The following is a 27033-nucleotide window of genomic DNA, read 5'->3' as shown; positions in this document are numbered from 1 at the left end:
CCACTGTTGAGTGGCTAGGCCCTTGCTCTGTGCTTGCATGTAAAGAAAACAGGTGATGATGGCACTCCTGGGCGTGTCAGCGGTTGAGTGTCTGCCTTTGGCTCAGGGCATGATCTGGGATCCGGGATCGAGTCCCACATTGGGCTCCCTGCGAGGAGCCTGCTTCTCCCTCTGCCTGTCTCTCTTCTCTCTCTCTCTCTCTCTCTCTCTCTCTCTCTGTGTGTGTGTGTGTGTGTCTCTCATGAATAAATAAATCTTAAAAAGGAATATAGGTGATAATGGGAGATTGATGATGCTTGTATTGAATTCTGGAGCATGAAGTCTTCTGTAGTTTACCACTTAGGAGATTTAAACAGTTTTATGATAAATATGAATAGCTTTAGCAGACTTTCAGTTATCGATATGCTGATATATATATTTTTTCCAAAATATCCTGATACCGAAGACAAAGCAAAACAAACAAACAAAAAAAAACCCCAAACTTAAAAATTCCTGATTCTTGGGAACAGAAGAATGGTTTAGGTGCATACCAATTATATGGATTGATGGAAAATTCCAAGCATGTGGCCCCTATCAATTTAGATTTAGGCTGAGCTGTTTTTTAGTATTAAAAAATCAGAACACAATAGAGGCAGAACAGGGGGAAGTTTATTCAAAATTTAGCGGAATAGAATTCTGATTTTCTGTGGTTCCTGGGTTTCTGATATGGGTTTACTTCTCTTTGTCAGAGCTTTCAATTTTTCCTGGTATTTTTTTTCCTGGTCCCTCTCACAATGTTCCTGCTGTCCTTGTGGCATCTCATGCGACCCTAGCTTCTTCTCTTTCCTCACATGTGCTGCTTCAATGATTTATAGTTCGTGTTCAACATTATTATTTTCATCCTCTTGCCATCCAATTTGGTTATGATATTTCTTTCTGCAAACATTCCTTTCAATTTTCTATGTCTCTAATGGCTAATTTTTTTTTTTTTTTTAATTTGACATCTGGGACTGCTCTTCTCTTTTCTAGCAGAGGAAGAGTTGAGTGTGTCAAGAAACGATTTTGGGGACATCTAACAATATTAAGAAAGAACAGTCCTCAGCTTCCTTTATTTCTTTGAATAATGAGGCAAAGAATATTGGGACATAGATATTAAATAGACATAAACTTGGATGTTCAACATGTTGTAGAAAGTTGAACATAAAGATAAGGGTAACTAGCCTACAACATCAGTTAAAGAAATCATTATTTTTACACTTGGAATACGTATATGGGCAATCTTGCTGCACTATATTGGTTGAAATGAAAGCTTTAAGGTTAAACCAAATAGGTCACCTCTAAATATATAGAATTCTTGACCCCAATATGCATTGTAATCTCTGCAGTCACAGAGAGCCACAAAATTCTTGTGTTTCAACTACACAGAGAATCTTACTAATTGTTGTTGTAGTAAAGCAAAACTTACAGAATGTCCCCAAAGCATTTGAACTTAGTGCAGAGTTTAATTTCTTTATGTACCTCAAGCTCCAAATAATTTCATAAATTAAAGTTTTAGAAGGTTAAGTTTCTGCTGTAAACAAATTTATGTTTGTGTACGTTGATAATTAGAAAGAAGTATTTTATGAAAATCTGAGGAAGTAAGATTGAATAGATAATTAAAAATTGCAACATTCTAATCAATAAAAAAGATGGATATGATTGTTCTTGCCATTCTATTTCTTGGACCTTGTAAATCTTCATAAATCCCTTTCCTTGGCTTTTTTTTTTTTTTTTTTTAAATCATGTTGTATATTCATTACCACAAAGTGGAAGTCATGGTTAAGGTTTTCTGTAACTCTTATTTAGGCTGTAGAGCTCCAAAGAGTGTGTTAAAATAGTAATTCCTTGAGAAACCTCAAAAGTGTGTCCTGGAATAGTACTTAATAGGAATAAAAGAACAGAAAAAAAACAAAAACAAAAACAAAAACAAAAAACAACCTGTGGTGGAAAATCACAAATCTCTTAGAAATTGTCAAATTGATCAGCTTCACTAGGAATTATTGAGAAGAGCAGAGGTGCTATGCTTATTTGATTTAACGACAACAAATATCAAAACAAAAATGTTTGATTTCTTTTGGGAAAGATCTTTTTTTTGTTACCTTTTCAGAAACAATCCCCACCCTCTGTTCCCTCATTCCTGTTACAATTAGTCATTACCTACTGTTGCTTATGATTTGTTGGCAGTCTCTGACTGCAATCTGTTGCTTTGTGACAGATCAATTCTTTTAGCCTACAGACTCATTCTTGAATTCAGCCAAAATGAAAAAAAAAAATACATGTACATATACATTTATATGTTAAAGTCTAAGTCACATTGCTCTGGCTAATGTGGCAGATCATTCTTTTAAAAGGGTGCTCTTAAAGGGAGAGCACTAATGAACCCCGCATGCATATAAAGGGAGTGAATGACATTAGGTGACCCCCCCTCTGTGCAGAACAGGTTCAGAGTCCATATGTATAGACTGTGGAATTTGAAGTATGTTCATTTACTATCATCATTTTTAAAGGAGACAACTTCAGAGCAATATTTTAGTTAGAGGAGTTGCTTCTGAGCCTACTGAAGAGAATTTGTAGAAATCCTGTTGTTTATACCCACACACATATAGATGTATACACACACCACTGAGTTTAAATAATCCCAGTAAGATTCATATTGCTCAAGTTTTTTCAGCAAAAGAAATTATAGTTTTCTTGCAATCAATTTAACAGTCAGAGCTTTGGTGTAGCAAAATATATGCTTCGTAGCCCTTCAAAATTTACGCAGTTTGTACATATAGATACATGCTGTATATATTTTGAAGTGATACGTATGTTGAAATTTTTCCTCACTTAAAACCATGCTGCATAATTGATTGGAAGAGTTACTCTCATCACAGTCTATTTTTGCAGCAAAGCAGAGGCTATTTGAGATGCTTGTGTGTTTTTTTTTTTTTTTCTTAAATGCTTTACTTTATTGCAAGGAGAGGAAAAACTAGTCATTATATAGCAAGATATTATTCATCGTTGGTTTGTTTTGAACAATGCTGAATTAAGTAACATTACTGCATAACAAGATAAATATATTAAAAAACATTTTCTCCATTAACTTTTGGTGTCACTGTTGTCTGACTCAGTGAGACCCTCTTTGGTGAAACATACACACACACATATACATACTCACATGCTCATTGACATTTAAAAAATATGTAATCCCTTGAGTTTGCTACTTTGCAGACCCAAGGAACAGCTTGCTTCTCAACATTTCTATATAATAAGGTCGCCTCAATCACAAGGCCACAGCTGCCAAATTAAGAAAATTGGTGGGGTTTTGAGGAAAATACTGTTGAACCAAAAGGCAGATGTTTCACTGTATGTTATACATTGATAAAACACCTTCAATCTGTCAGCGTGCGTTTTCTAAAAGCATCAACTAGCCACTGTCTGGTTCCTGTTTCCATTTCGAGTTTGTCAAGGGCCCCCCTTGTGTAGCTCCTGGAAAACCACCAACTTTTCTTACTTCAAAAAGAAAACAAGGTACTCATTCATGAGAAATTACCCTAACCGCTTGAGAAATACTTTAAAAATTTTTCAAGCTCAGTTTGGAAGGAGGCTGTAGGCATGATGGTCATTATACAACTTTACAAATAAATTCATGACAGCTAAAGCAGAATTTAAACAGTATATCAATAGACACAAGCCATAGGGGCTAGTACATAGCATAGGCTAGGTTGCAACATGCTTACTTTTTTAGTCTAATTCTTCTTTTCACCAATTCCCTCCATGAAGAAAGGGAGGAGTCCTTAAACATACAAATATGGAAATGAAGGACTGAAGATGTTACTCCAATTAACCAAGGGATATTGAAAGGGGCAGCTTTTCTATACTTTGTTTTGCATTTTTTAGTTGCATTTAATTGTGTTTGTAATCATTTAGGATAATCTTTTTAAAAAATTATGAGAATTTTTGTTAAAATTAATTTTTTACGGCTTTGTAATTCATACAGACAGGACTAGAAAAATTACTTAAGTGAGTACACTAATTCATTGTAACATTTTGTAAGATTCAAGTTTACTTTTACTTGGAATCTGAAGACTATCAAATTATTTGGATTTTACTAGATTTGAATAAATAGCAGAAAACACACAGAAACTAATTCAAACATATTCCTTTGTTCTGGTAAATTACTACATATGCCTCTAACTGCCTAGTATCTGAGGTTCTGTAAAAGGAGATTTTTTTTTTTTTTTTTGCCCTCCCAGTGTGTTTTATCCACCATTTAAAAACACATTTGAAATATATTGCAATTGCGTGAGAAGTGACATAAATACATTTGGTGATTAATATTTATTTGATCAACTGTGAGTGCAACAATATGACTTCTAATTTGAAACCACACAAGCTTCCTTTTCAGCAATCCTGCCTTTCAAAGCCTTTCATTTGCTATATCACAGGCTGATCTTGGAAAGAGAATCTGTTCGATGTACTTTTCCCTACTCCTTTTCCAACTTGAAACAGGAGAGTGGGCATTTAGCCGTATTTCCAGGTGTGCCATATTGGAACTTATAAAATGTGTGAGAGGCTGGGGAAACTCTTAGACTCTCGACCTGGGGTGATTCCTGAGAGGTTGGCCTGTTGAAACGTGTTCCAGGGTGTATGTATTGGAAGGTCTGTACATACATTATCTGCAATATATAAACATGCCCACACACATTTTGTAAAATGGCAGAGTTGATGTCTTGAAAACATCTCCCAATGTTAAATAAAGATCCTGTTCTGTTCCGTATTATTATTCCTATTGTTTTATTTCCACCCCTGTGCTCGTGGTGTCTTTTGTGGCACTTCAGCTGTGATGAGATGGGCGGGTGAGCAGCTTCCTCCAGAATTGGCGCCAGCTGGTTTGGAAGACTGGCAAACCCTCAACTCTCCCTCTAACCACCACGTTAGAGATTGACTTTATTATCTGCTGTAGCTCCACGACATGCCCAGTTTCCAGTAGCCCAGAATGCAGGCATGTAGCACAGGCCTATTCGCCATCGAATATATTTTGATTTAGTCATAACCTCAGGAATTGCCTTTTAGCAACAACTACAAAAAAAAAAAAAAAAAGGTAAGGGTCATCCACTTCTAATGCTGGAAACCCTATGATAATCTGTTCCATGCATTCAAATGAAAATATGACTTCTTGGCAGAGAATAGCATTATAATGTAAAATCCCATATGCTGTTATACAGTATGTTGCAATCTGTTTTACGGCTGCCTCTATTCTAACGAGTGAATACTGCCAATAAAGCAATTGAAGATAACACTAATTGCTTATTTCTGTGATCCATAATTTTTATGGCTGCCTTATAGCTCTTTAGTCAAATAGATGCTTTTTGGCCTTTAAGATCTAGAACTCGTGTACTGTAGCAATTGAAACTGGAAATGTACATGCTGGCCTGAGAGGCTTTTTCTGTACTTGATGAATTGGAGGGAGCAGCAAAATAATGGAAAGGTGTGAAAGAAAAAGAAAGAAGTCAAGTCGGCTCTAACAGGTAACCACTAGATTTTATCAATATTTAGGCAGCTTGAAAGATATACATAAATATGTGGCTGTGTAGGACACTAAATGAGATAGTCAGGTTTCCTTCAACTTCATGCATTCCGGGGCCTGTTGGACACATAGGTGACCATGGAAGACACAGTGGGACCTGAACACAGCTGGTTGGAGACAAGACTCTGCATTCCGTCCTAGGTTTTCCACATATTGGCAATATGACTATGTTATCTCGAGACAGCAGTTCAACTTTTCTGAGTTTTCTGAGGCTCCTCTCAGAAACGCTGTGATGACTAAGAGGATGGGAACACGCGACTGATGGTATTGGGGACATCATGACATGCTTTTTTCATGAATACTCTTATAGAAATCCCAAATTATGCAGCATTTGTCCAGGAATTTATCCAGTTCTTTGCTATTCAAAGTGTACTGTGTAGACCAGGAGCAGAGGTCTCAGCTGAGAGTTGAGTAGAAAGCATAATCATTACCCACCCACCCCTCCAGGCCTGCTGATAAGAACCTTTTCTCAAAATCCCTGGGTGATTAGTATGTGCACTAAAGACTGAGAAACCCTGATATAGCTGAACTTACCTCATGGATGAGAAAGTTGAGATTCAGCAAGGTGACGTGGTTCATAAGGTCATGTAGTGTGTTAGAGCTAAGCCAGGAAGAGAGCCCGGGACTTCTGACTCTGTTTAATCCATGCTGCCTCCACCTTAAAATAGGGAGCATTTAATTTTATTGTGTGACAGATTTCAGATTAACTGCATAGGCTCAAAAGTGGGCAACATATTTGTAGCTTAAAATAATGTAAGTCAGAAAAGCCATCTGTTTCTGCTTTCTTTGGTCAGATAGTGAAAATAAAAATCAAAGCAAACAATAGGTTGTATTACTGAACTTAAATTATGTATGAAAAGTGTCTAGAATACCCAAAGATTTCTACTCATGAAGTAATGTAGATAATGTTTTCAAATTGAATTTAAGAATATGCTTTTAAATTCAGACAAAATACATGTGCAAAGATCACAGGATCTCAGTATTCCATTTTTCTATTTGTGTCCAACATTCTGGCTATTATCTCTTTAATAGGAAAAAGAGATAGTTTAAGTATTTATTTCTTCTATTCCAACAAAAATACACAAGGTGCTATGGCCAAATAGTGGTGCAAAAGGATTTTACAAATAGTAGCTTTTGCTCAAAATTCCCTGATGATATATATACACTAGATAAGCAGTTTTGAGAAATACCACTAGATTAGTTTGAACTTTAAAAATTATATATATATATTATGTATAAAATACATGCATATATATATATATATATATATATATATACACACACACACACACTATTATATATGCTACTCTATACGTTGCCAGTATGTTATTGGACACACTGGCAATGTTTTTTACATATATTAAGAGCTGAGCATTGCAAACCAGTATAACTTATTATTCCATTTAATCTTCACTACAAATCTGTTAGGTACTACTGTTATCCTCATTTTATAAATGAAATGATGAACCTCAAGAAAAGAACTTGCCCAAGGACACATGCAGCAAGCAAGATGAAACTGATCGAGGTGTGAGTTTAGGTATATCTTCCAAATTAATGCTGTGACTAGTGAATAAGACTTTTGAGTCCTAATTCCTTAAATTCTGATTTAATTAGATCTTTTCTCTAGATGTGAATTTCTACCATATTTCCACGTGGTGAGGCTGGGAAGGTGTTGACCTTTTCTGCCTTTTGCACCAAGCACATGGATGGGTGAAACAGCCAATGCCCTGTGTCTCAGGAACCTGGGGGCAGGAGTTGTCTGAACCAGGGAAGAAAAGTCTTAAATGCCCCTGCTCCTCTTCTCTCCATGGTCAGAAACTGCCTTCCCCAAAATGTTGAGTCTAGTTCTTGGTTCGACAGCTCTTATTCTCTAGTGCTGAGATTGACAACAAAGGTTGTAATAAAAATACCAACCTACTTGCAGATATTCTTAATGAAATCAGCAACGCAGGCTTTCACAGAGAAATGAATACTGAAGCAAGAAGGAGACAGAGCTGTCCAAAATGGTTCTAGATACAGCTGTGGGAGCCTTATGACCAAAGGCACAAAGCTCAAGAGAAATGCATGGGAAATAAAGAAGGAGTAAGGAGAAAGGGCTCATACTAGTAATTGCAGAGATAGTCTAAAATAGCGATTAACAAGCAAATGGCAAAGTGATTGATCTGGAAAAAGAAAGACACACACAAGCAAACTTATGATGTTACTCTCATTTTATATGACACATTCAGCTCCATTCTAATAGTCCGTGTGTAGAATCTCTAAAAGCTGTACCTTGCGAATTGTTAACTGTTGATATATGCTGAACACTTCATTGTGAAAGGATATGATCAGAAAAAGGACTATTGTAACCAGCTGTAATCGATAGCATTCAAATAACATCCTTGGTATAAGAGACAAACACTGACTACTTCCAACACTTTATAACACCTCATAGAAAAAAAGACATTTGTCTTTTCCTTTATATACACTTGTTATTTTCCTTTATATTAGATGATGAGATTCTACATTCTCTGAGAGTTCTCCAGTTTGGCTACCTGATTTTTTTTCAATACTGTAGAAAGGATCAATTTAAATATCTCTAGCCTACCAACATGATATCAGTTGGATATATTACAGTATTTGTGATACTAACCCTATGATATTAATGAGCTTTTTTTCAGAGAAAAAGAGTAGATCATCTCTTGGATATTAAAAAAAAAAGAGTAGCCTATCATAAAACTCTGATTTCTTAGATGAAACCTCAAGATTATAGAAACCTATCAAGATTATAGAAATAGAATGATCCCCTATTATTTCCTCTTTAAATCCTGGTTAATTTTTGAAACTTTCTGCTTTACTTTAGAAATGGGACTAGCATTGCCTTCTTGGGCTCTGATCAGCTTCATTTTTCAGCTACACCAAGGGGCTTTTATTTCACCTCTTTGTGAAATTGGCTGGTTTCCTAAAGTTATTCTTCTATTATAATTTAGCACAGTAAGAAGAGAATAGGAAAAAAAGAGAGATCTAATATGGTATTATTTTATGACTACATAAAACTCCATTGTCAGAACGGAACATACAGGAAAGGCTCTACACACAGATGGCTAAAAAGTTAAAGCCGAGTAAATGATCAGAGAGAGAGAGAAAAACAGAATCGTATTACAGTCTCTGTTCCTCAGTATTATTTTGTATGCATGTCTTCGAATTTGAAATTCAAATAAGGCTTTTTATATATATATACATAATTGAAAACAATTTTTTGATAAACAAGCAGACCAGATATCCAAACAAGAAGACGCTGCTCTGCCCTCTTTCCATTTAATCACAGAAGCCCTTGTCTTACCTTATATTATAGGAATGGAATTGTAGGGATTAATATGAACAAACTTAACCCTTTTTAACATACCGTCACGTAATGTTTTCGGCTTACATGCCACAAGAAATCTGGGCAGGGTGGGGTGGGGGTGGTGCTTGGAGGGGTGCAGAGGGAAGGAGGATGAGGGGAGAGGAATAAGAGAAACCTTTTTAATATATTGATGCGAAATGAAAAGTAATTCAGAAATGCAATTTAGTGATGACCTCTCCTTTGGGTGGTTATGAAAAACAGCCTTGTTTTCTCTTATAAAGAAATGCTGGCATGCTTGACTTTAGTGAATCAAGAGAATTGTTTGCCAAATAACAGTGATGGTGTGTGTCCTTGTCAGAACACCTGCTGTATTCTCCCAGCAAACACTGGGGCCAGGGCGTCTCTCCTCTAATGACACCTCATCAATCCGCTCCTATCAATGTCCCAGCCATGGAGGTGACTTCGAGTGTTCAGAAGCCTTAGAAAATGTCAACGTTTTGGGAGAAAAGGTCAGTCACAGCTTCCCCCCCACCTCCCCTGCCAAGCCACCGTGGGCCTGGCGTTCATTATCCTAATTAAATCCAGCAGCTGAACATCTTCTTATCTGTAGGGGAGGAGAGCAGGGGCATGATGCAATAGGATTGATTTGCATATCCAAAGTTAATTAGTGCGGAGGAGCAGGTGTACAGTAATAATAATTATCACACATGACAATCACCTGTGACCACTTCCCCGCGCCCCTTCCGGGATTCAGCACAGTGATTGCTGGCTGGTTTTTTTCTTGCTTGATACCCATCCTGAGCTGTTTATGTCCTTGTGCCTCTCTTCACAAACCTGCTGTGAGTAGCTCGTCTGTTCCTTAACAGGCGCTGTATTTTTCTCTAAAGGTATATTTTCCCCTGTTTCACTTGGAGGGAGAGACTATTGTAAGGCAGCTATTTTCAATTTTGTTTGCCGAAGTTGTCACATCCTGGTGGAGCCTGGGTATTTATTTTTAGATTACATGTAAGTGGATAAGGAAAAAAAAAAAGTGCTCAGGATCATAATTTGAAAATCCCACTTTGCATCATTTGAACATTTTATCTTGAGCATATGCTGGCGAATCAGTCTGATCCAAAATAAACTTATTAGACAGCAGACACATGAAACCAAGTGACAGTTTGATGTTTGCCACGAGACTGGCCGTGCCAGTGTGAAGAGGGGCAGCGGGGCTAAATCCACAGCCCTCAGCCCTCCCAGGCTGGCAGGCTGTTGATGCTTACTGGACACTGACCTGAAGAAACCGAAGAAGATTTTGGTGGGTTGTTTAGGGTCTGGCAGAAGCTAGAGTAAACAAACAAACAAACATTAGCATGATATACCAGTAGGAAGACTTCAAATTGTAGCCTTGGAGCAAATTCAGTGCAGCTCACAGGATGGCTCTCATGATGCCTTCATCACAGAAAGCTTAGATAGATTACACTCTTCGGATTTCGCTTGCACATAAATGTGTAGGTTATGCGTGTTTAAAGTGTTTTCTCTGTCAAACGAGGGTAATTTTTTCAAATTAAGCCAAAAAGCATGCCCTGGAAATGGGATGTGCTTTTATAGAAATGAATTATTGCTGTGTGCTATACAGGAATTTAACACTCACAATGGTAGGCTAATAAGTAGGTAAGAACAGAATATTAAATACAAAGAAAGTTTTCTGGGTAAAGGGGAGGCATTAATGTTAAATTAGCAATGAAACTGTGACTGTTTTTAATTTTTTTTTTCACTTTGACTTTTGTCTGTTTCACTTTTATTTGTCAGGGTACACTTTTGCCAATCAAGTCAAGTATAACAGGTGGGCCTCCCTTTCACACAGCTTTAATGATAAGTGACAGAGATGGCAAAAGGCACTCAACCGCCTGCAGAATGCATTAAAAATTCAAAACTTTACTTATCAGTCTTTTATTAAAACTTTCTGTAATTGTGCAAAATTATTTCCCCACTGGGTTAGCTTTCAATATGGAGTACAATTATATTTCTGACACGAAAATAATTACAGTTAGAAAAAAAACTACAAGAAAAAAGAAGTAGTTTTTTAAAGCAAAATCCATCCATTTTATATCCATGAAGAGGCATTGCAGTGAAAAATTAAGCGATTACTAAGGTAAAGCTCCAGTTTTGAACATCTTACTTTCAGTGCTAGACAGCTGGGTGGAAGTCTAGTTTGTAGAAATGTAAAGGAATTATGGTCTAGGGTTAAAGACTTTTTAGTCCTTGTCTGTTTACCAAGGAGATAACTTTGGTGTATTATATCTTTAATCTGTCAGTGTTAGTATAGCTAAAATGGTGGATCAAAATTCTTTCCAACAGGATAAATATTAACAAGAAGTAGCTGTGTTTCATGGAATTAGCTGTGATTTTTCTGTATGACAGATGTCTTCATAGCTTATGATTTTTTAATTAAGATTTTATTTATTTATTGAGAGGGAGAGAGAGCTTGTGAGCATGGTGGGGGGGGGAAGGGCAGAAGAGTGTGAGCAGACTCCCCACTGAGCAGGAAGTCCAGCTCAGGCCTCTGATCCCAGGACCCCAAGATCACGACCTGAGCTGAAGGCAGAAGTTAACCGACTGAGCCACCCAGGTGCCCCTTAGCTTATGATTTTTAATGTAAGTGTTGATAGCTCTGGACAGGGGGCTCTGCTTATATGGAGCAACATTCAAATAATTTCCAGCCTCTTCTTTGGTCATCTTTATCTCTTAATCTAAAATCTTATCAGTCAAGTTTCTAGAAAAAGAATTGCCATGTGTACATTCCCCTAAGATATAGAGATCAACACGTTTTTTGCTTGGGCATCTTTTATGTATAAGTCACTGTAGTTGGAACACTGGGAAATACGGAGGCATGAGTTTCTATTTCAACTAGGGCTTTTGGAATCAGCTCAGATTTCCATGAAAGCTGATGCTTACCACCCTTTCTTCTATTCCACCCTAATGAGACATTCTTATTGAAGACCAGAATACTCAATGTGTATTTATTAAGTATTCACATGATGTCAGACAGTGCTACTTAAATTTAAAGTTTTACGAGTCTTACATCTTTGTTGTCCACTAGCACACAAACTAGAAGTAGACATGTGAAATCTAAACTGCAATTCTAGGTGAAAAATACCAGGCATCTCTCCAGTGGGGAGTGCAAGATGATCCACCGGCTATGGGAAAATACTAGAATTTCTCTGTGTGTGTCTATGTATGTGTGCATTTATATACATATATATGTGTATATATAAAACTCATTTTTAATATCTTTTTTGGAACTTAATACACCTAGTGTAAGCATATAAATTGGGAAACTAAAACATTTATTTATTTATTTTCCCATTAGAGAGTCTTTTTTGTATTGTATGTGTCCCTCGTTGACAGTCCCTTCTTGGTCCTGCATCATGAGTGACAGCAGCCAAGGGAAAAGGAACCAGGCAGCCTAAGGAGAGAGTCATCTCTACAACATAACATTTATATACACAATGAAACAGACAAGCACAGAATCAGTACCAAGAGTAGAAGTTGGCAGCGTGGGAAAGAGGAGGAGCAGGTGGGGTGTTAGTGTGTCATTAAAAAAATATAGCATCCCCCAAACTGAGATGCCTGGGGACAGTAGGTCTACTTAAACCCAAGAGGAATCAGAAGATCAAAAGAAGTTTGGAAAGGCCAGAACTGTTAGGGAAAGAGGCAAGAGGAAGATCAGGGTAGTGTTTGGCAGCTGGGGTAAAGGAATTGTCCTCTCCCTACTGAGATCCCCCTAGCACCTCTGATCTGCAGGAAGGGGAAAGTCTGCAACACCCAAGGTCAGATCTGGGGCTGCCAGATGTTCTAGGCCAGAGACTGGCAGGGTCTCACAAAGGCTTGTCCTCCAGAAAGATGTTGGCACTAACCCCCTTCAGCTACTCTGCCAGGGTACAGTGGTCCTTGACCTCTTCATAGTAGTTTGGTTATAATCTATGCTGGATCCCTGTCAGCCCTTTCTTGATGATGTGCTTGGAACTGGCTTAGATCACTGTGCTCTTAAATGCTTCAGACCCAGGTGCCCAGAAGATAAACACCAGATCCTCCTCCTTGTCTCCTTGGTTTTGAAATTACATCATAGGGGGCATAGTGGCATCCCTAGCTGGACTATCTGGACAGATGGCATAGGTGCTGTCTTCTACAGTCTGGTCCAGATAACCTACCAGGATCACCTTGCCTTCCTCCAAATAACGTTCTTGTCCTTGTTCAGGCAGAAGAACACTGCCTTCTTGCGCTTCTTCACATCCTCTGGTGTTGACGACTTACACACCTTCATGTCATCCAACACTTTGATGACGCCATCAGAGACAGCTATACCAGAGGCCATGTTTCTGGATGTGAAAGGAGACAGCAAGAAAAGATGGAAAAGACGAGAGACACCACAGCTGCTGCTGGGATCTGACTGATGAAACTAAAACTTTAAATTCAAAATTGAAATTGTCCTTAACATGGGATGTGTATATATCTTTATCTCCTATGTAGCTGTTTTAATAATTCATTTGGGCACTTGCCTCATATCGTAGTGGTCATACTGTGTATGAGAGGTTTGGAAACTTTATAGTCCTGGCTATACTACTAGCTAGTGTGTCTTCCAGTGAGTAATTTAATCTTAATCTGAGATGCTTTGTCTTCTCTTTTCCTCCCTAATTCCTCTTTCTCCTACGTAATAACACTTATTAAAAGATCACTATGGGCCAGCAACTTTTTTAAGCAGTGTATTAATCCATTGGACATTTGTAACAACCTAATGAAGGAGGTCCTGTAACCACCACCTCAAAGGGAATGTACTGCTTAAGAAACCTGGGAGAAGGTAGTCAAACTGGTTTCATGGGCAGTGAAGATACAGTGGCGAGGAGTCTATCACCACTGGGGACATTCTTTGGACCATCAAGATGATTCGTGAGATTTATGACTGCTGGTTGCCAGCAACTAACTTCCTGACCTTTCACCTCAGAAGCTTCCAAAGCAAAAGTCCCTCTGAAAAGTTTTGGTTTGACATTTGATGGAGGAATGAATGTAATATTACCGACAGCTATGGTCAGAGAAGGGACTTCTTGAGAGTAGAACAGGTAGTGTGGTTTTCTACATGAGTTTAGATTTGAAGGCCTCACATAAAGCTCAAGTCCTACAATTATCTTACTACCCAGTTGGGTCAGTGTCAGCCCCATCTATTGCAAATTTTAGAGAATAATATGTCAACACTGTAAATAGAAAGAAATAGGAAATTTACATAGAATTTAAATCACACTGAACACTTTGCAATAAGTCTCAACAGGTAATGATACTGCGTAGCTACATGTAGTCTCCTTGACCTGCCAAGGTGTATAAAGCTTTGTAGAAATAATCACTAACAAAGACAGGCTGGGTAAGTGGGTAGTTGGAACCATCAGCTCTTCAGAGCTCTTGCTAGCCTTGGGGTTGAGTCATTGGATGCAGACACTGAGTCAGTCTTGACTTTTGTGTGCCTGTTTGTCCCTTGGAATAAGGGGAAGAAAGGCAGTACCTGGCACCTACACAAGGTTCATGAGGTGCTCTAAGAGCTTGAACTGAAAGGCTGTGATCCAACAGAATTGGATAACATTCTGTTTTTGCTGATGGCAGGAATAAGAAACCTAGGTGATTTGACTGAAAACATCTCTGAGTAAGAGTCTTTTCAGAAATGGGGAATGACTGGCAGAGGCCCAGGAGGCAGGGATGTCATGCACCTTGGTCCTGGCCATTACAACTTGTCATCTAAGGGACAGTATTAGGGCTGGCCTCACTGCCTCATGGACTCAGAGGTCTGAGAGAGGAAGGGAAATAAGAGAGAGAGCGCTCCTTCTCCACTCTGGGGACCCTAAACATGCTGCTGAAAGAACAGACACCTTGAGACGGTTAATACACATTTGGAGAAGGCATCACTTTTGGGCGATGATAAAATGCACACACCAGGGAAAGAGTCTTTGTTTACTTTCCCTTTTCCTGGTATATGGCTACACAGGTTAAACACCTGTGAGAAGAGGGTGCTTCAGGGACACCCTCACACTCAAATTGTTCATGGGTGTCTTGGAGATTGCACTCCTCTCCTTGTGCAGTGATTAGTTGCCTCTTCATCACTGGCGAGGCTGGCAGCGAGGAGCAGGGCCTTCACCTGCAGGTGTTGCCATGGCGAAGGACACTTGGAATAGATTCAAGCAACATTAAAAGGCAAAAGTGAAAATGAGAGTAGAGAGAAAATAGAAGCTTGATTTAAGGAGACATTTGAGTGGATCAAATCGCCTCTCTCACGATAGCCATGGCCAAACTCCAGATCAGCCCTACTTTTTTCCTCCTGACTCCTGAGCTTTTCTGAATTCTGGTAATCTGGCACATAAGCTGACTTTGTTTAAAACTTAAAAAAAATTTTAAATATAGCAAGATTTATTTTTAACACACTGTGAAAATTATTCTGCCCCTAGGAGACACGGTTTGGTTTTTTACTCCAAACAGATTTAAGAAATTATGAAATAAGAATTGGTTTATTGACTCCATAAAACAATTTCTCTCCTTTTCCCTAACCAAAAATCAACTAGCAAAGAAGCTCGTTTTATCTGCTATGCTGGATTTTTCTCTCATTACTACCTTCTTTACTGTCCATGCAGTTTTTCGAGGGAAGCCAACCCACATTTTTCCCACCTCACTCAGAATTTGCCTTAACTTTCACTAGATTGGCACATTGAATTCACTTTTCTCTTTCTTCCCACATCTTCATTCAGAATAATCCAGTTTTTTACCAAGTGCCCTCAGAAGTTGAAGATATTTATGGTCAGATTTTCTACAAGTCATTATCCTCAAAAGTTAGAGAACTACATATCTATATTTTAGGAGTTTTCAGTTAAAGCCAGTGACAGATTCCTTTTTTTTTTTTTTTTCACCCTGGTTGGTTAATTCACTTTATATAGTCAGGTTAATAATAATAATAATAATAATAATAATAATAATAAATGCATATAACAAGTGACATGAGTATCCCAGGGTAGGGGTGGGGTGGGGGTAGGCCCTGGGTAGTGGTACTATGTCTGAACTTCTGAGGGTTGGGGAGTCTTGTGCTAGAGGTGCATAGGAAAGCAGTGCCTGTTCCAAGGTAGATAGTAAATATTTAATACGTACTAGTTTCCTAAATTTCTTATGAGCTCTTAATAAGAGAAATGTGCCATACCAATAGCTGTGCTTTCTCTAGCAGGGCAGAGAGAAACGTGGGGCTCATCTAGGCCTTGGGAATGTTGGGGTAGGGGGAGCTTAGTCCTGGAAACCACATCTGTAGGACTCTTCTTTTTTTAAGATTTTATTTGAGAGGGAGAGAGAGAGCATGCATGAGCAGCGGGGAGAGGCAGAGGTAGAAGAAGACTCCCTGCCAAGCAGAGAGCCCAATGCAGGACTCAGTCCCAGGACCCTGAGACATGACCCAAGCCGAAGGCAGTCACCCAACCAACTGAACCACCCAGGCTACCTGTAAGACTCTTCTTTATGTTCCCTTTTGAATTGGTTGAGAAAGATCAACCCACTCTTAGCTACTGTTTCTCCTAAGAAACAGATTTGAAAACAGGATGACTTTTAAAGCGCAAGGGCTTGCACATAATTCAGAGATGTACAGCGAGACTTGCATTGTTGGGAAGCACATGTCTAGAAGGACAGAATCACCTTCTAGAAATTGGAGTTAGCTGATGCTCTCTGGGCTTTGTGCTTCCATGTCATTTCTGTGTTCCCTGTAAAACTGAAGAGAAAGTTTCGTAATGCATTGTAATGCATCTTCTCTTATATGATCTGGGGTGTGATTAACCTTGCTTGGCCTTTATCTTAAGAGTCAGTTCAAGTCAACAAAGGACCTTCCTCAAGAAAGGTCAGTGGGAGGTTGCCCTGTGATGTCTGTTCTGAGCTAGAACCTGGAGAGGCCTTCTAGGCTCCATGATGAGAAAATGTCATTTCCATAGACCAGGAGAGGAAAGGCCAGAAGGAGAAATGAGGGGGCCTGGCCCTGAGATCTGGTTCTCCTACATCCAGAGGTTAATGTAGTTCTCTCTTTGCTCTGTGCAAAGAAAATAGTCTCCAAAGGGAATAGTAATATGACCAATTTTGGACATTTGAAGGTCAGCCTGGTAAAATCTGCCAACACATTTTTCTAGATGTTGTCTACCTTGAGAAAGTTATGTACCAAGATTGTCACGGATTTTCCAAATATTTTAATCAAATATTGTTCTGGTTGTACTGTCTACGCTACTGTCTCTATGTCAACGCATCACATGTGAAGCTGAGGCAGGAGAGTGACTATTACCCACCAGGCATCTCCTTTCTTCCACATTCACACTGTCTTACAGGAAGACCCATAAGTTCTTTGATGGGATACAAAGAATTAATGCCAAAGTTGAATGAGTTACAGCCGCTACCACCTAATTAAAATGATTTTGTGCCAGTTGCTTTTGTTGGGCTGGATCCACACATAATATAATTTTAATCCTGTTTATATACACTCTTGGGATAGATTTGAGATTAGCATTGCCATTTAAGTGAGGTTAATCAAGCATACTGTATGCAGCTTTTGTTTCTCCATTGTATGTGAAAGGTGACCACTGCTGATGGGTTACCCAACTGCCCGCTTACTCGATTAACAAGAAAGAGGTGGTTTTCAGTGTCTGATCATTAACCCAGCCTCAGCCCCAGCGACACTTTCTGTCTAGTCCTTGGAATGGTGCAGCTGTTGTCAGTCACAGAGGAGAACTCTAGTTAGGAACCGCTTTGCTTTGGCTGTGGCTACATGCCTCCACACAAGGGGAGGGGAAAGAGAAGGAAAAAAAGAGAAAAAAAATACAGCTCCCCTAAAAAGCAAACACCATTTTTTGTATGCCTGGCTCTGTTTATGTATATAAAATGGACATTATGGTGGAGTGAAAAAGACCCTCGTAAAAATCCTTCTTGAAAACTATTGTTGCTGACAGCCGTGACCTCTGTGAGTCTGCATGTTTACCCATAATTCATAATTAACAAAGACATTAGAACTGCCACAGGAGAATTCTGGGCTTTATTTCTTTCTAACTGGGCAGTACTAATGCTGGAAGTGCTCCCAAATCAGTGATTTAACATTTCAGGAAATCTTGGAGAGGCAGCAGAAGCCTCCTTATATAGCTCATACACTGGGACTTTGGTGATACAGATACGGCCGAGATAATTATTCAGCTCTCGTTATTGCTGGAGCTCTGCACCTGATCCCCGAGCCATTAGAGCACTCTGCAGGTTATTACAACTATCAAACATCAAGGTCTCTTTTCTAGTCTCTTGACTATGTGGTTATCATTTTACTTCTTTTAAATCCCCCATCTGCATAGAAAGCCTCTGTGTTTTTTACTGAGATCTGCTCACAGCCTCCCCCCCACCCTTTCTTTATTGCTCCCCAAATGGAGCCCTTTTCTTACCAGCACATTAGCATAAAAATATAAACCTCATGCTTCTTCAGTTGTATTGTTTTTATACCCTCTCTCTTGTTTGATTTCCTCTTTGAGGCTGTGTGCACCTACACTTTAATTTGGGCAGCAAATGAGTCAGTAGAAGAGAATTCTCTTGAGCTCAGGGAAACTACAAAAATATAATTTCAGATGATGGGAGCTGTCAGGGCCCGTGTTTAACCTTCTGCTTAGTTGAGGGCCCTCTTGACTTTATTGTACATCTCTGCCCTTTGCTGCTCTATTTCAGTGGTACCCCAAAATAGCAAATTACAGGGGACTATAATGATAATTTATAAAAAGAGGTTTTCTATTGTGGACATATTTAATGATTTAGTACTTTTTAATCCCCTCACAGGTGAGTGTATCCTTGGAGTTTAACCTGGAATACTTTGTTTGATGAAATGTATTTTCAGTTTTGGTCACTGAACCTAGTGGCGTAGTAACTTTGCTTCGAATACTTTTCTATGATCGAAAACAGCTCTGAATATTCTGGGCACTGTGTCAGCTATCTAGGGGCAGGCAGTCACTTATGATACATACAGATAATACCATAAATTAAGAGTCTGAAGCAGACCTCTGTGGATTGCATCTTAAGTGAAAACAAGTTGCTATTTCTGGATGTTTTACACACCTCTCTCCCCTTAGAAATCATTATTTTGTGTGTGAGCTCCACCAAACACCTGTAAAAAAGGCATCCTGCCCACTGCAGGCCTATCTGATGAAAAAGGTAACCCACAAGGGGTGAGGGCAGTCACAGACAGTATGGTAGGGCTAAGAAACATATGGCTTTCTCACTTAATATTGCTACAGAGTCGTCCCACACCATATTCCCTTAAATGGGCATTAGCTCCGTAGCCAAATTAGCAGACTATAAAACAAATTAAAATAGATGCATTTTTTGGTGTGGCAAAAAAAGAAAAAACAAGAACACCAAAACCATGAAACATGACTTAACAGTGTTTATCCATTGTGTGTGTGTTGTGTGTGTGTGTGTGTGTGTGTGTGTGTCACATCTAAAAAAAGAAATACAGAGAGGTTTTAAAGATAGGTAGTGTTTTTACCATGAACAGTGCAAGTTTAGTAATTAAATGCTTTAATTTGTACTTTGCTTCATCAGCCTATACAAAGAAACTGTCTGATTTTTTTCCGACTTACAGCAGAGATGGGTTCCTTTTAGGATCTCTTCCTGCCCCTTTCTACTGAGCCAACAAGGTTTGAGATATTTAAAAAATTATATTCCCTTTTGTTAACTTACTGGCGCATGTATATTTTCTTAGGAGCTAGGAGCATGGACTTCAATACAAAATATATACTATACATATATATGTATATACATTATATATATATATATATATATAAACATAAATCCATTTAGGTTAACTTAAAAGTAAATTAGTATGTCACATTTGTTGTGATTTAAGTTTTCCTATAATCAATGATGGTGATAAGAATGCTTCAATCAGGGAACTTCATATTACTGTGGAATCATTTGAATATTGTCAGGGATTCCCCATTTGTATGTACTTTCATTTTTGCTACTATACATAGTTCTTACTCCTTCATATACAGCGATCCTTAGTATTAGAGTTTTTGAGTTGGAATATATCTAATTATGTAGTCCTATCTTCTTATTAATCAGAAAACAGATGTAGAGAAGCCAAATAACTTGCTGAAAATCATACAGTTAGCTAGTTTATGGCAGACTTTGGTTCCAGGCTCTTGACCCTCATTCTCCTTCTATAACACATTGCTGCTTTCAATAATTATATAATTATTTATATTTTCAAAGCAAGGAAAAGCACTTGTGAATTTTCCTTCCAAGAGAAATGGTGATTTGTTCTTAGCCATCCATTCTCTCATTGGTGAGAAAAATGCATAAATTTGCAAGATGGTGGGCCAGCAATATGGCAAAGGCCTTTTCTTTGTATGACAACCAAATGACCCCTAAATGAATTGAACCTGTGACCCCCTTCCTCATTAGCTCCAAAAAAAGCTAACTAGCCCAGAAACAATTGGTACAAGCAAGCTACAACACAAATCCACCATGTTATTCCTGTGGGATTAATTAGAGAGCTAAAACAATGCTTTATCTTTGAAAGACATACAAAATCATATTGTTATGTTCTTCTGGCTTGTGAACCTCTTGAAATTGTATGCAAAATTTTATGTAAGAGCAAATATACATTGCTCTGGGGAGAAGGCTCCAAGTTTTCATAAGATTTTCACAATATCTGTGTGTGATCCAAAATAGGTTAAAAAAATTGTTCTATTTCATGCTCCAGTGATTTGTGCTGATGTCATCCCTGGTGTTGGTACTCTACCAAAAACAAGAATTGCATTATGCTTCACTAAACTGGAGGAATATATTATTTCTATTTTTTACTTGAGGAGAAAAGAAGGAATAGAAAGTAAATATACACATGTGGCCTTTATAATTAGCACTAAATCAATAAAGACTAATTTGGGATATTGTGACAATTTACTTGATACTAGTTTGAGTAGAGATGGATATCACCCAAATCTTGAGTGCTGACTTTTGCACACAATGAGAAAAACAATGCTGCAACCTTGAGTGTGAGGAATATGATGGTATCCAGGATAAAGAGAGTAGAATGGACAAAATTTAAGATATTCGAATTATTTGATAGCATCTTTAACTTATGTAGATGCTATATAAGAAATAAATTCTCAGTAGGACCTTCCTAGTCATCAGGGGGTTAAAGCACTATAAAGAAACTTGCATATGTACTTTGTTATCCAAGAGACAGATAGAGAGATGTCGTTCTACTGATATATTACATAAATCATGGTGCCAGCCAGAAAAACAACAGATGACCAATTTGTACAAAGCATTTTTTCCTTATGTTACATTTATTTAAAATACATTAAATCGTTGTGCTAAAATTGAGGCAGCTGGCAGTCCAGGCAACCTTATAAGATTTGTGTTTTCTGGAGCCAAGCCCATTCATTTAGAAAGGTGGATCCGTTGGGCTAGTGTATTTGCTTAGTCATATGCCAAACCCTTGGGGAGCACAGGTAGTCCAGAATTTACCATGCATTCATTTTTTTTTTTAATCAGAAATCTCTTGACAAATGGAAGTCAGATGGTTGATACCCATTTACTCCCAAGTGAAGTCACTAATTAATGGTAACAAGGCTCAACCCAAAGAAAAAGACTCATATGGCATGGAATCCTAAAAATCTGGCCATTTTCCAGGGGCTTCTTTTGTATTTCATGTTCCTTGACATTGATGTGACACCTAGTTGACTTTAAGAATAAAAGTCAAGTCTAAGTTGAGTGGGTTTATGTTAAGCTGATTCAAGCATGGGCCAAATTTGTAGAATTTTAGTGGTTGCTATTGCATTTTTAAGCCAATACTTTCATCAGATTCTTAGGGGGAGTGATAACCCTCTCAAACAAGTAGGAATCACTGGTAAGGGTTTTCCATATACTCACTTAAACCAGCTTCCAATGTCTATTGTCACCACATTAAAAACTAATATTGGATAAACCAGGGCCAAAGCAGAGAAGCCCATCTCAAGTGGTCCAGTCTTGCATTTCTACAGCTTTTTTAGGGACAGCTTAACTGCTAGGGATGCAGTGGTCTTCAAGGATTGTGGTAGTGTGAACACCTACATAAATGAGTTACTCAAATGTGAAGTTACTGGTTTCAACAAATTTTCTCCCCTCTTGGCCAATAGTCAGAAGATGGAAGAGATTTCTTAAGAAGTTGAATCTTAAAAACTGAAGTCACCAAAAGTGATATGATTCTATTTGAATTCCACAACAATTTTGTGTCATTACTGTATTCACAACATGTTAGGAACATATTTGGTAAATTTTTAAGGACTTAAATAGACTTTTTTTTCCCTTAAGATACTGAATTAGAGCAAAAGAAAGAAATATAAAACAAAGTCTGTTCTCTTAGTGTATGATCATCATGGAGAGATTTGTATTTTGGGGAGACATGCAAACAATGAAAACAACAGTTCCAGACTTTGAATTGCACCCAGTGTTTATCAAAACATGATATATACAGAGATGGCCATGTCTGGTTAGAAAAAGCAGAGGTACCAGAGATCATTTACCTAAAGAAGGCATCATGGGAGGTCTCTATAAGGGAGACTAATAGAAAAGTAGGAATTGAAATTCACTTGAAACTGTAGAGAAGATTTAGATGTATAGGATTGGAAGAGCATTCAATGGTGTTGACTGACAATGAGACCATACTGATAGGTTCATAGCACCGCCATTTGAGTGAATTTCAGGCAAGTTTTATTTGTGAGTACTTAAAAAAAAAATAGGTTAGTGGCTCCAGCCTCTCACACTGGAGAAGGTTACATATGTATATAAATATGTATATATCAGGGAGAATGGAATTGAAATTTTTTCTTTTCAAACTAAGGACTGCTGCAAAATAATGGGGCCAGCCTTGAGGAACTGAAAATGTTTCCACCAAGAGTGAGCCCTGGAAAGGGCAGAAGTGAAATGCTCTTGAGAATTGTATTACAGCTAGATCCGGAGGTGCTAGAATCCACTTTAGTAGAACATAGTCACAGCATGGTACCCAGGATTGGGAACCTAGGACAAGAAGATGCCTTCAATAGGTAGCTTTGGTTGGCTTTCAAAAGATTGAGAACTGTGAGATTTTTAAATTTTCATCAACTAATGGATATGCTATTTACATACTGTTTATTAGATCTATTACAATGTATGTATGGAAAGATTAAAGTGTGGTAGGATAAAGTAAGACATACGTGTCAATAGAATACCCCAAATTAGTAACCAGTAACCTTGTGGGAAATTAAACTATTTGTTAGAATCTGAATTGTTAATCAGTTTGAAATCATGCCCAGCCATTTTTTTTCATTTGAATGTGTGATACATACTGAAAGTTAAAGTTCTAATAGCAAAAAGAATTAGGTAGGTCTCGGTTTTCTACAAAATGATCAAAATCAAAACTGTGGCTAAGTTTAAGAGTGTCTGTTTACATAACATTGGTTTCTTTTCTTCCATCTCTCCTCCCTCTTCTTCTCTAATGAGTTAGTTTGAATTCTTGAATTCAGAGGAGTCATTTCCTCATGCAAGGGGACTGTATCTTTCTGCAACTTAATAAGATATGATATTTTGAGCAACTTACAATAAAATTAATAATCTTCCTATCTAGATACACCAAGCATGGTCAAGGACATTGTAGAATGTAAAGAAAAATTCAGGGTTCAGGCTTTGGGGTCAGAAGGACTTGAACTTGCACCCTGGCTAGTTTACTTCAAGCTATGGTCAAGTTACTGAGTCTCAGTTTCCTAACATTTAAATGGGTATGATAAATCATACTTACAGACTTGTGGCAAAACTAAATAATATATGCAAAGCACTTCATACAATACCTGGAACACAGAAAGCCTATAATAAGTTGTACCTTCTTGATATGGGCACTCCCATCTTTAGGCATGACTCTTTTAGATGTTATGGAACATCTGAGAGGAATTTTACCATCACTTTCAGATAAAAAATTAAGTACTAGGCTTTAGGAATGAGATCCTATTTAATTATTGACTGAGTCCTTGAGAAATAATTACTTAAAATGCAGACTAAGCCTCGCTCTGTATCTGATCATATTCCATTCCCCTTTCTCAGTAGGAACAACTCAGTCTTGCTGAACTGGCCATGATCTTCCAGAGCTCCTGGCTGATAAATCTTCCAAACTGGTTAGTGCCCACATTTGGTGGTTACTTTTTTTCTCTGACAATCTTAATATATGTTTTTCTTACGTGTGATCCATGTCCTCAATGCTAATTAGCTAAGCTGGAGATCAAATAATTCTCTTGGGTATAGAATATGCATTTTTTTAGAAGTGCTCAAATAAACATTTACAAAATAGGCTAAAACAGCTTCTCTCAAGTGGATTGAATACCTGTCTTACAAACTGGCCAGAATAGATATTTACCTGATCGACTGTAATTGTCCTCAAAGATAAATCCTACATCTAAAGTCTTTAAGTGGTATCTGGGGGACTGAACCATTAGAGTCAGTGAGACTTGAGTAGCTAAGATCTCATGCCATATACTTTGAAGGTGAAAAGTTTGACCAAAAAAAAAAAGTCACTGACTCTATTTTAAGCTCTTTGGGTAGGTAATGTAAACAGACATAAAAGCTAAATACAGTTCACAGATATTGAGAACCTTTTGATATTTAGGTGAGATACTGCGATACTGAGCTTTAAAAATAGTAGTGTACATATATGTTTATTTGACAGTCTGAAATGTTTCCAAGAGTCCACTAGGACCTTTTAGGTGGATAATACACAGAATGAAATTTGCAGTTATGTCCAAACATACCTTTAGAGGACGTGACATTCTCCAGTGGCGCCACCATTATAATCTAACATGTCAACTTTTGTTCACACTCTAGATTTTTTTTCACTCATTACCTCTCCATTTCATTTTTGTGTTTTCTATTCATACTCTCCAAAGCAGAACTATTTGCTTTTCAAATGCATCTTACAAAAAAGGAGGCATCTTTATAGCTATGCTTAGGTAGAGATATTGGCTGAAAAAAGCAAGAGATTTTGAAATGGGAGCCAAACTGTTCTGGCGCTTCAACTGTACATCAGGGACTAGAATCCTAGACCTGTCCTTAACGTGCCTCATCATGATTAGTTGTTGTGGCCAGAATGTGTAAGCTTACTCTCTGTTTGAGGAACATGGGAATGGGCTTTGCTGCAGAATTCAGGTTCTATTACCGGTTCTGGGTAATTTGCATATCTTCTTGGGGCAATGGTCTTCCAATCAGGAGGAGTCAGTGCAGTGTTTAAGACTCTGCATTTCTTGGACATTTTGGTGAAGGGGAGTTTGAGAAAGAGTGCAGAAAGCTGGAGGCATACGGCTGGTTTTATCCTTCCTTGAACCTTCTTCACTGCCTGTCTTTAGCATCTTCGCTTCATTGCCCATGTGTCACCTGCGCTTAGCCGTGAGGTGATATATCCTCTTCCATTCCAAAAACATTGATCTAAGTCTCCCTCCTTCCATTTTTTAATAAATCTTAGTGAAGCAATGTAACATTCCAGGTCAGTCCTGTAGTGCTGTTCTGGCCTCGCCGGAGTGGCTGCTGCAGAGCATGGAAACTTGCTGGCACAATATTGCAAAGTGACTCTGCGGGGGCTGGACGACTTCCAGCCAGCAAGGAACCACAGCCAAGAAACGCCAATATGGATAATGCAAACAAGAGAGATTTGGGGCACATTTCGATTTAACCATCTGATTTAATTGACAGAATAAATGCACCTGTCAACGGGTAATATTCTTGTGATTAGTTTTGGCTGTGATGATGAGATGATGTTAAAAGAATGTCAGAACAACCTGTCCTGGGACTCTTACAGGCGGTTTGAGCGAGGGAAGGTCAGTTTTTAGCTAGTTCAAAGAAGCAGGATTATCCTCTTGTAGTGTGAGGGTATTTTATGGAGACAGTGAACATTTTATTTGACGTTTTCCCTCTGTGGTTAGCCTTCACCACAAATCAGACCAAGTAGGGGACAGAGGCATGCGGAAGTAATTGGCTTTTGAATCAGAATCTATGGCTACTGGGGATAGTTCTCATTTGCAAATGGAAACTCTTAAGTATTAAGCCTAAGGCTGCACCTGAGTGGTCTTACCTTGCCCCAGATTGTCGTTCTTTTGCTGCTAGAGTTCGCAATTTAAATAGAATTTCAGTGGGGTGAAAATTCAAAGAGGCCTTTAATTGAAGTCCTGTTTTCTTCAGAGAAAATATAATTTATGAACTTAGAACAAGTATTTTAATTAATATTCACTTGGTCTTTCATTAACTCTTTGCAACCTAAACCCATGTCTTCCCAGGAAACCGTGCTTCTGATGTTGTTGATGACCAAATCAGCAACTAAGACCTTTCTCTTGGATTTCACTGTCTGATCTCTGTGCTATTGAATGCTGTCGATCTTTTCTTCCTTTTTGAAACTTTCAGTTCCCTGGCTTTCCTGATTGAGTCCAGGGCTCCTCCAGGGCCGTTCACTCTTTATCTACTCTATGTAGTCATTATCCAAACTCTTAGGTCTGGCTACCTTCTGTTTTCTCCTTTCATTTTTCCTTTTGAAGATTTCCCCCCATTCCTATGGTTTTCCTCTTCCTCCTTCCACAGACGCTCCTAAATATGCCTTCTAGAACAAACTTTTTACCTAATTACTGGTCACATAAACAATCGCTAACACCGTGTATCCTAGATTGTATGAATTGTTTTGACTTTTCCATTTCTGTTGCTAAACATTTATTCCTGTTGTACCCACAATCTCTAAATCATGAAGCTAAAGAGAGAGAGAAGCTAAAGACTTCTTTTAGAAGAGAAGTCTTTTTTGGATATCTGACGAAGGCTATGGATTTTCTTCTTAGCAAACATTCATGCACGCCTACATACAAAAACTCTGAATTCTGTCCATTGGCGTGTTGAAGATTCACCATTCTTGGGTTAATAACACCTACTTTGAACACCATAGAATTTTTTCTTTTTTTCCCTACATCCAGCCAATGACCAAATCCTATAAGATAGTGTTTCTCAAAATCTGACTGTAAGCCAAGAATCACTTGGATCATCTCTATCATCTTCCCCCCCACCCCCACTGAAT

The 27033-nt window shown here is 38.2% G+C and overlaps 2 long non-coding RNA genes and 1 pseudogene across 2 annotated transcripts; 1 reads left to right on the top strand and 2 right to left on the bottom strand.

The window, feature by feature from the left end:
- Nucleotides 1–4242: 4242 nt before the first annotated feature.
- Nucleotides 4243–10403, bottom strand: LOC119873686. The gene is made up of 3 exons (XR_005366025.1): nucleotides 10189–10403; nucleotides 6125–6248; nucleotides 4243–5082 (listed from the first exon to the last, which is right to left on the bottom strand). It is a non-coding gene; the product is annotated as an uncharacterized LOC119873686 (long non-coding RNA).
- On the top strand, nucleotides 9253–13467 carry LOC119873685. The gene is made up of 2 exons (XR_005366023.1): nucleotides 9253–9424; nucleotides 13156–13467. It is a non-coding gene; the product is annotated as an uncharacterized LOC119873685 (long non-coding RNA).
- The window catches only part of LOC111097763, a 65473-nt pseudogene continuing 50900 nt past the window's right edge, over nucleotides 12461–27033 (bottom strand).

Source organism: Canis lupus, chromosome 10, assembly GCF_011100685.1.
Source record: "Canis lupus familiaris isolate Mischka breed German Shepherd chromosome 10, alternate assembly UU_Cfam_GSD_1.0, whole genome shotgun sequence".
In the NCBI taxonomy this organism is placed as follows: Eukaryota; Metazoa; Chordata; class Mammalia; order Carnivora; family Canidae; genus Canis; species Canis lupus.
This window is presented reverse-complemented; position numbering and strand designations above follow the sequence as displayed.